This window comes from Triticum urartu, chromosome 3A, assembly GCF_056163025.1.
Source record: "Triticum urartu cultivar PI428250 chromosome 3A, HENAU_Tu73, whole genome shotgun sequence".
NCBI classification, from domain to species: Eukaryota; Viridiplantae; Streptophyta; class Magnoliopsida; order Poales; family Poaceae; genus Triticum; species Triticum urartu.
In genome coordinates, this window is record NC_141875.1 from 478,132,362 (window position 1) to 478,141,319 (window position 8,958).

Genomic DNA, 8,958 nt, shown 5'->3' on the forward strand with positions numbered 1-8,958 from the left:
CCACTCGCAGTTGGACCCAATATAAACAACCCAATCTCCATTTGCGCCCGCCCAAGCCTTGCCCTCAAGCGATGGCATCTTAACATCATACGTATCATTAGCAAGCGGCATCAACTTGCACAGGGCGAGGCCTCCATCGTGCAGGCGCCAGTCATCATCAGGGTCACAGCAAATAAGATAGGGGAGATCAAACCGCTCCTTGACTCTTGAGTTCTTTATAATGATGTTATTAGTTGAGTCGAGAATGGGCTTGAACGAACCTGCCATGCTAGCTGAGGTGATGACGTCGCACCGATCAATGAGTTCCTCCACCACGTCATCTTTCAGATTGGGGCAAGAATAACGGGGTCGTTTCCGGCCTGTTCCCTCCATTGAGAAGATGATCGAACAATGGCAGAAGAAAGGGTGAAGGGCTGAAGGAAAATGGAGGAGGGAGAGGAAGAGCGTGTGACAGCAGTTCCAAATCGAGAGGGAAAGGCGAAGAGTCGGTGGACGGTTGCGAGTTTGCCACGGTTCACGAAGAGGCGCCCCGGCCTACACGTTCGTTCGGAAATACTCCTACTACTCGCCGTCGTCTCATAGATATGTTGGAACAGGACCACATGTCAACGAGACATGGTGTGTAATTTCTCGTGCAAAATGCAATCTGGCTGCGTTGGTCCGAGGTGCCGCATTAGTTATCGACCTTTATTTTTTTAATGGCGTGCCAATTAGTTTTGAAGCACGACTAACTGGTACCGTACGCAGAGAAAATACAAACTACTCTACCACTACTCCACCTCTAGTACTAGTAGTATAAAAAAGATATATAGGCTGGAGCTTGAGCGCTTTCTTGCTAAGGGCTGCCCACTTGCTTCTCACACTACCACCCTCTCTCCAGATCTAAAAAAGATGGCCCCCTCTCTCCCTCCTCACCGGTGGTCATAGATCCACCGGGGAAGAAAAGGACGTGCAGCGTTGACGCACTCGTCGTCGACGAGCGAGGTCATGCACTGACGACAAGGCCGTCCTCTCAGACCTAGCGCCCGCGCGGGATGGCCTCCGTCCCCAAGCTCGCTACCGTAGTGTGTGCGGAGGACGACGATCACGAGCGAAGCCACTTCCCGTCGACCCTCAGGTATGCTACCTCTTTTCGAACCATAACCTTGTTCTATTGCCCCATCTGCCACGTCGTTGCATGTGGATCTTTTTCCACTCCACCATGTTCCCAATTTGCTATCCTCTGCTCTGCTAGCCACGCAGACGAAAACCATAATTTGCACTATTAAAGGAAACCCTACTTCATGCAAACTAATCCACGTCTGGGTTGAATAAGGAAAGGAAGGGAGACTGTACTGTCCAAGAGAGTAGGCATCGAACCCGCATCTAGGTTGAAAAGGGGAAAATCAGTAGCTAAGGAACGAGTCTCGTGTCTCTTGGTTGAAGAAGGGTAGAAAGGCATGACAATGCAATAGAGAATGACCAGGTCGATCGGTTTGTTGTCCGCGCATAGGAAAAAGGTGGCTAAAGAGAGCAAAAATGGGACGTAATCCACATATGCTACCTGGATATTTGTTGCTCTGGGCAACCATACCTCCCTCACCACTCTGCGTCCGTGGAGGTACATCGTACTGGTGTGCCCACTTTCCGAATGGGCCTCCCATGCTCTTATTGCCACTTTTTTTGCTGTTAGTATAACGCCAGCAGTCAAGTCAAGCAATGCTACTGCTAAAGTGATGCCACATTTAACTAATGCCGCTCTTAGTCTAATGCCACCGATAAATTTAAGCAATGCCATTTAATGTCACTGGATTATTTCAGGGTTAGCTGTTGATTGTGGATGTATTAAAGATTTTTAAGCTAAGGCATTCTAATGTTGTTGCACAACCAGTATACCAACGATGAAACTTGTTACTACCTTCATATTTTTGCACTCTTAATGCTTATAGATTACATACCTCACTTTCATGAGATAAGTTAATTTTTTTGTACAGTGTCACCAAAATGCCAAGGCGTTGATGTCATTTTATTTTGGTTAAACTGCACAGACAATTATGAAGACAAGAGGAAAGGTCAAGAGTGGGCACCTCCTCCTCCGGCCGTTCTCTTGATTCATTTGATCAAGTTTTTATGTTTGATTGATTATCAAGATTGGGATAGCAGTTTTTAAGGTCCCCCCCGAGTTCGAAATGATATTTACCTTGGAGGTACATGGTTTGCAATTTTTTATACTGTCATTAGTTAATAATGCTAGTTACCTTCAGACTTTTGTATTTGGTTTAATGCTCATGCAGAGCTAGTATACCAATGCTGAAACTTGTTACCTTTACATTTTGTATTGTTAATTCTTATAGAAACCTTCCAGTGCTAGTGTTTAATGAAATCTATTCAGTAAAACCATTGTACTGTACCCTGTAATAAACTAACTACTCTACTGTTGCACTAGCCACTGGATTAGTGTATTTTTGTAGTATTCGAATGGTGTTGCATTAGTGTATGGACATAAATAAAGTGTGGCAAGCTTTCCTAGATATGTGCTCAAGAAAACTACTACCTGTTTTTCTAAATACTAGACGTTTGGGTACTTTAAATTGAACCATGAAAACGTCTTATATTAAGGAACAAAGGGTGTAGAGTTCACTCAAATTATCCCGGTAAAGCTAGTCACACATTTGTTAAAATTAATGTTCATTATGTTATCGGAGGAGGTCTGTATGTTTGTCTCTAATGCCTGTCGACTACATACCTGACATCATGATGTAATGTTAAGTCATTTCCTTTTGTACAGTTTCACTGAATTGTCAAGGCGGTGATGGCATTTTATTTTAGTAGAACTGCACAAAATTTGCTTAAAAGAAGAGGAAAGGTCAGGAATGACTCAGTTTTTCAGAAAAAACTATGTATGCCTTCCTGACATCAGCCGTTGTTGCTTTATTTATTAATTCAAACAGGTGGTTAGAAACAGTCTTGCTACCTTTTCCCATTATGAAATTGAAATGCTTATATTTGTGAGTCTATGCTTCAACTAGTGCCACTTTTAGAGTAATCACACTTTCAATATCTATGCAAACAGGGATGCTCGATTTTAGTGGAACTGCACAAAAAGTCCAACTGGTTCAACATTAGGAGCATGTTTTTTTTTTCCAAACCTTTATATCCAATTGGTGGCACTATGAGCTGTTCATTACGAAGGTACATGGTTTGCTACTATCTTGCTACTCTTTTTGTACTGTCATTAGATAGTAATACTAGTGGTTTGCATGTGAATTTATTGGCAGGGTGGACCTACATTGGAGGTGCAGGACAGGATTCAATGATTGGATGCTCAATTTCGGTTGTATTGATTTCACCTCTTCCATCACTACGAACATGGATATCCTTGGTCTGATGAAGAATAGGCGCTATATTTCTGCTCTAAACCAAAAAATCAATCCAGTATGAAATTGTCCAGGGCAAAACATAACTATATCAGATTGTCCAGTGCAGAACATGACAGATGCTAAGCGGAAGAGACATGTTTAAACCGAAAATACAAGGTGTGGTATATATTTACTAGCTGCTTGATATTTGTGCAGACAGAGATGTCTGCCCGTTGCTATTTGGCAAACAAACAAAGTGTCCGCAATTTTGGTTGAACTGCACAAGAGAATAGTATAGTCATTGCATGCAGTGCCATTTGAAAATAGACACAGAAAGATTGGATAGTCACTTCATGGACTGCAGAAAAGTAGTACTATACTATTTATTGGCCAACACTAGGTGCTTCATTGCTTTGGTATGATTATACAATGGGCATCATTTTGCCTAAGTTAAAGTTTGTATTCCAAAAATAGTCTCACGGTGTGATCGAGAGAAGACCAAATCATATTGCAGTGGATGTTCCTTCATCATGTGTGGTTCATTCTCATGGTTCCAGCTGTTGGTGAAACCACTTACGTTTGCAAGAGGAATTGTAGACTTCACAAACAAATTTGTCTTTCAGTCTGTACTGAATGTTGGCCAAGAGAAGCATCCATGTTAGTAGGAAGAACAAATGTTTTTTCTAGATCTCTGCTTTTGGAGCTACATATTTGTATATGATTTGTTATTGTATATCTTAATATTTTTGTTGTTGATTTGTTATTGTATATCTTAATATTTTTGTATATAAACTTGGTCAAAGTTTGTAAAGCTTGACTTTGATCAAAGCTAATATGCGAACTAAATAAAAACGGAGGGAGGACCTCCTTTCCGGTTTGCAGGGCTTAATTCAAACCTCTCACCAACCAAGGTACTCCCTCCGTTCGGGATTTATTAGTCTCGTGAGCAAAGCAGCAAGACCAAGGTATGGCAATAATTAACGACATGCAGAAGTTTAAGCCTAATTAATTCCAGTGATTTAAGTGGTTGCATGCGTGCCCTCGGCTGCTACTCGTTGCATGCTGCTTCGCGTACTGCCTGCGAGCGATTCTGAGTGCCTGCATGCAGCCGGCCGTAATTAAGGCAGCTAACTGATGCGAAAAAAGATACACTTTAAATCCGTGGAATCATTATTGACAAGGAGGGAGATGATTTGAGTGCACTCGTTTGACCGCCATGCCGGCGTGCGACCCAGACGGGATGGGACGACACAGTCATAATTTCAGTTTCTCTAGTTTTCCATGGCAAGCTGGCGCGCTAAGCCATTATGCATTGAATTCCGATGACCGTCGCGCTACCTTCCGCCTATAAGTATTGTTTCTCGGCCTTCTCAGGTGCCACCATGACCCAACTCGCCATATCCTCATAAGCCCCCACCGGCCCAACGTCGCTCGCCATGTCCGCCATGCCCCCGCCCGTCCGCGGTAGGCGACGCCAGAGGCGGTCACCGCCGAAACTAGTGTTCGGGTTTTCACCGGAAGGCAGACGGAGGGAGGAGGCATTCTATCTGTCTTTAGATGGAAATGCGGAGATCGAGGAGTTGTTGGAGCGCGACCGCATGGCGGAGGAGCAGGAGTTGTTGGAGCGCGATTGCTTGGTGGAGGAGCAGCGTATCGCCGATTTGTGCCGCCAGCGGGACATTGAGCAGCAGTGCACCGACGCTTTGAGTCGCGAGCAGAGCGCCCGCAACTGGGCCGACTACGTGGAGGCCGGCGCCCGGCAAATAGCCCTAGAGGCTGTCGGGCATGCACGCGTTCGCGACGCCGATTTTTACTACCAGCTCGTCAAGTGGGTTTCCCGCTTGGAAGCCGAAGCTTCGGTGGACCACGCCGGCATGGAAAGGTCCAATGCATGCGAGCAACGCGCCCTATCGCACCTTTGGCAAGTCCGAGGCGAGGTGGAGGATGCCGGTGCCGGCATTTAGCATGGACAGCAGATGGCGGCCGGCATCGTCTAGTTAGCTAAGAGTAAGTTAGTACTTGTACGCTACTAGAGTGTTAGTGGGAGTAGATAGTTAACTTGGCTATGATGGTTGTCAATGTGGAAGTTCAGTACTCTATATGTGGATCAAACCTGTTACTTTGGTCTGAATGTTGAACTTTCCATTTGAACGTATAGAATGGGCTGTTATTTTTTTAAATGGGTTGTATTTGTCCTCCACGGTTTAGAGGCTGACTTGTGGGCCTAGCAAGTTGACGCGCACACAATCAGAAGATGATTGTACGTGGAGAGGATGACAGGAGGGACCCACCGAGGTCATGGCAGTACGCAAGCAAGTGCCTCCTTATTTCAAGCCAACAAAAAATGGCTCCTCCTAGTGGATTTCTGACATCTGGGTCCCATGCCATTGTCAACGTAGTCAATAAACGAGAGAATTGCACAATGAGCGGCTGACACCAGGGACCCAACAGCTCGCCCATTTATTTTTGTTTTGGGTTAATTTGATAAATGCCACTCCAAATCTGGTGTATCCGAGAAATGCCATTGCAATTTCCAAACTTTGAAAAATGCCATTTCATGCCATTTCTAGTGGCATTTTTCGAAGTTTAGAGTGGCGTTTTTCAAAGTTTGCAAACTACAGTGGCGTTTTTCAAAATTTGCAAAACTTGCAGTGGCATTTTTCAAAGTTTGGAAATTGCAGTGGCATTTTTATGAATCGCCATAATTGGAGTGGCATTTATCTAATTTGTTTTTGAGACGGAAGCAGGGTGTCAACTGGGCTGTGCGGGACACTCTGGCCTGTCTAGACAACCTTTTCTTTTATGTTTACCACAGACCAGCCCAGTAGATTTTTTTCTTTCTGAAAATGGCTAGCCCAGTTCTTTTGTGATTTGTCAAGTAAGTCGCTTTATCAGGCCTGTTGGGCTGCAAATCTTTCAAGACGAGGAGAGCTTCATTCGGCTGGTCGAGAAAATGGCCTATCAGTAATGAGAAATGGGCTGTACATTTTTAAAACACATCAAACCTGCAATTATTTTCAAATATCTTTTTTTCATTTCGATATTTTAAATTGCATTGATTTTTATGCGTGGACAATTTATTGGATTTTATATTGATATACATTTATTTTTAAAATCAGTCTGAATGTGACTCGAAATTTCGGGATTAAAAACAGTTCAGACCGTACCGACATATGCAAAATTTCGTATAATTTTTTAACCATGGCCACAATATGGGCTGTAATGCTAACATAAAGAATATGGGCTCCAAAAAAACCCGTAAGAATTAGCAAATGGGCTGTAAATTATTTGAAATAATGGCAGATGGGCTGTATGTTGTTTTCCACAGATTTGAGGCTTTACACAGATGGCCTGTATACTGTTGGATGTCCATCCAACGGCCGTCATGCTTCTTCAATCTCTGCTCTTCCTACTCCAGCCGCTCAAACAAGCGCCGGCGGGACTGCCTGCTCCCTCCTCCCCGCGGCCGGCTGTGCCGCCGCGCAGGCCTCACCGCCCCACCGTACTCCCATCGCTGGCCTAGCCATCCCTCTACTCACCCACACCTGCTGTCATTCTCCGGTGACGGCAGACGAACTAGAAAACCCTCGTATAGTCGTACTCCCCTCCTCGTGGGAAACAAAAACAACGGCTGAGTCTTCCCTGCCTCCGTGTCGTTCCCTTCCTAGGCCTCTCCGTCGTCCACCGCCTTGGTGCTCTCGGTGTGGCGTGGTCAGCGTGGTCAACAACCGACATGCATCTGAAGTGGACTGTACGTGGAGAGGCTGACAGCTGGGTCCACGGCCGGACGCAAGGAAATGCCTCCTTATTACGCGCAAAATAATGATTTCCTCCACCTGACATCTGGGACCCACCGAAACGGCCTCTGTATTTCGCGAAAAAAACGTTACCGCCGCTGACAGCTCGGACCCACCAGCTATATCTTCGCACACAAGGAAGTGCCTCTTTATTACACACAAAAAAATGAATACTCCCCTTGCTAGCTGGGACCCAGTATAGTGGGCCTACTAAGTTGACGGGGACGAAGGGCTTTGTCAACTTAGTCAATATGCACGATTCTAGCTCGACTGACCGTACGATGTCCATCCAACGGCCGTAGTGCTTCTTCAACCTCTAGTCTTCTTGCTCCAGCCGCCCAAAGCAGCGCCGGTCGTGCCGCCTGCTCCTGCCTCCCGTGGCCAGCTGTGCTACCGCGGAGGCCTCACCGCCTCCATACTACTCCCACCGCTGGCCAGGCCATCCCTCCACTCCACTCACCCACACCCCCTGTTATTCTACGGCGACGGAAGCGTAGCCGAACCAGTGAACCCTCGTACTCCTCTCCGCGTGGGCATCCACTACCGCGTCTTCCCCGGCTCCGCGTTGTCCCCTTCCTAGGCCTCGCCATCATCCACCGCCGTGGTGCTGTCGGTGCAGCGTGGTCAATGTGGTCAATGACCGAATTCCATCAGAAGAATACTATACTGGAGAGGCTGACAGCTGGGTCCACGACAGCCGCAAGGAAGTGCCTCCTTATTACGCGGAAAATAATTATTCCTCCACCTGATAGCAGGACCCACCGGACGCCCACCAGTATATCGTGAAAAAAATGTTTGCCCCTGACTGCTGGGACCCACCCGACGGGCCACCGTATTTCATGAAAAAACGTTCCCCCTGCTGTCAGCTCGGACCCACCGAAAGTGCCTCCTTATTACGCACAAAAAAATGAATACCCCTTGCTAGCTGGGACCCACCTTGGTGAGAGGCTGACTTATGTGCCTACTAAGTTGACAGGGACGGAGGGCTTTGTCAACGTAGTCAATATGCACGATTCTAGCTCCAGTGACCGTACGATGTCCATCCAACGGCCGTAGTGCTTTTCAACCTCTGGTCTTCTTGCTCTAGCCACCCAAACCACCACCGGTCGTGCCTCGTGCTCCTGCCTCCCGTGGCCGGCTACGATGCGGCGGAGGCCTCACCGCCACTACTACTCCCACCGCTGGCCAAGCCATCCCTCTACTCACCCACACCCCCTGTTATTCTGCGGTGACGGCAGCCTCACACCGCAGCGAACCAGTGAACCCTCGTACTCCTCTACGCGTGGGCATCCACTGCCGCGTATTCCCTGGCTCCGTGTCGTCCCCTTCCTAGGCCTCGCCGTCATCCACCGCCCTGGTGCTCTCGGCGCGGCGTGGTCAACATGGTCAAGGAACGACTTCCATCGGACGTGGACTGTACGTGGAGAGGCTGACAGCTGGGTCCACCGTCGCAGTAAGGAAGTGCCTCCTTATTACGTGCAAAATAATTATTCCTCCACCTGATAGCGGGGACCCACCGGATGGGCCACCGTATTTCGCCCCCCTGACTGCTGGGACCCACCATCTACATCTTCGCACGCAAGGAAGTGCCTGACGGTCGGGACCCACCTGGTCGAAGCGTACGTAGTGTTGTCATTCTGGTCGCGAACGTGTACGTACATATATACTGGTGGATGTAGAGGCGCGCACGTGTCGTAGTAGAGGCGGCCAGGGTGCAAGAAAGAAAATACGGCCACGTATGTGTACATACGGGCGGGGTCTCGAACGCCTACTCGCGCATACGTACGGCGAGGGCTCGTTGACATGGTTGGGTCGGAACGGAG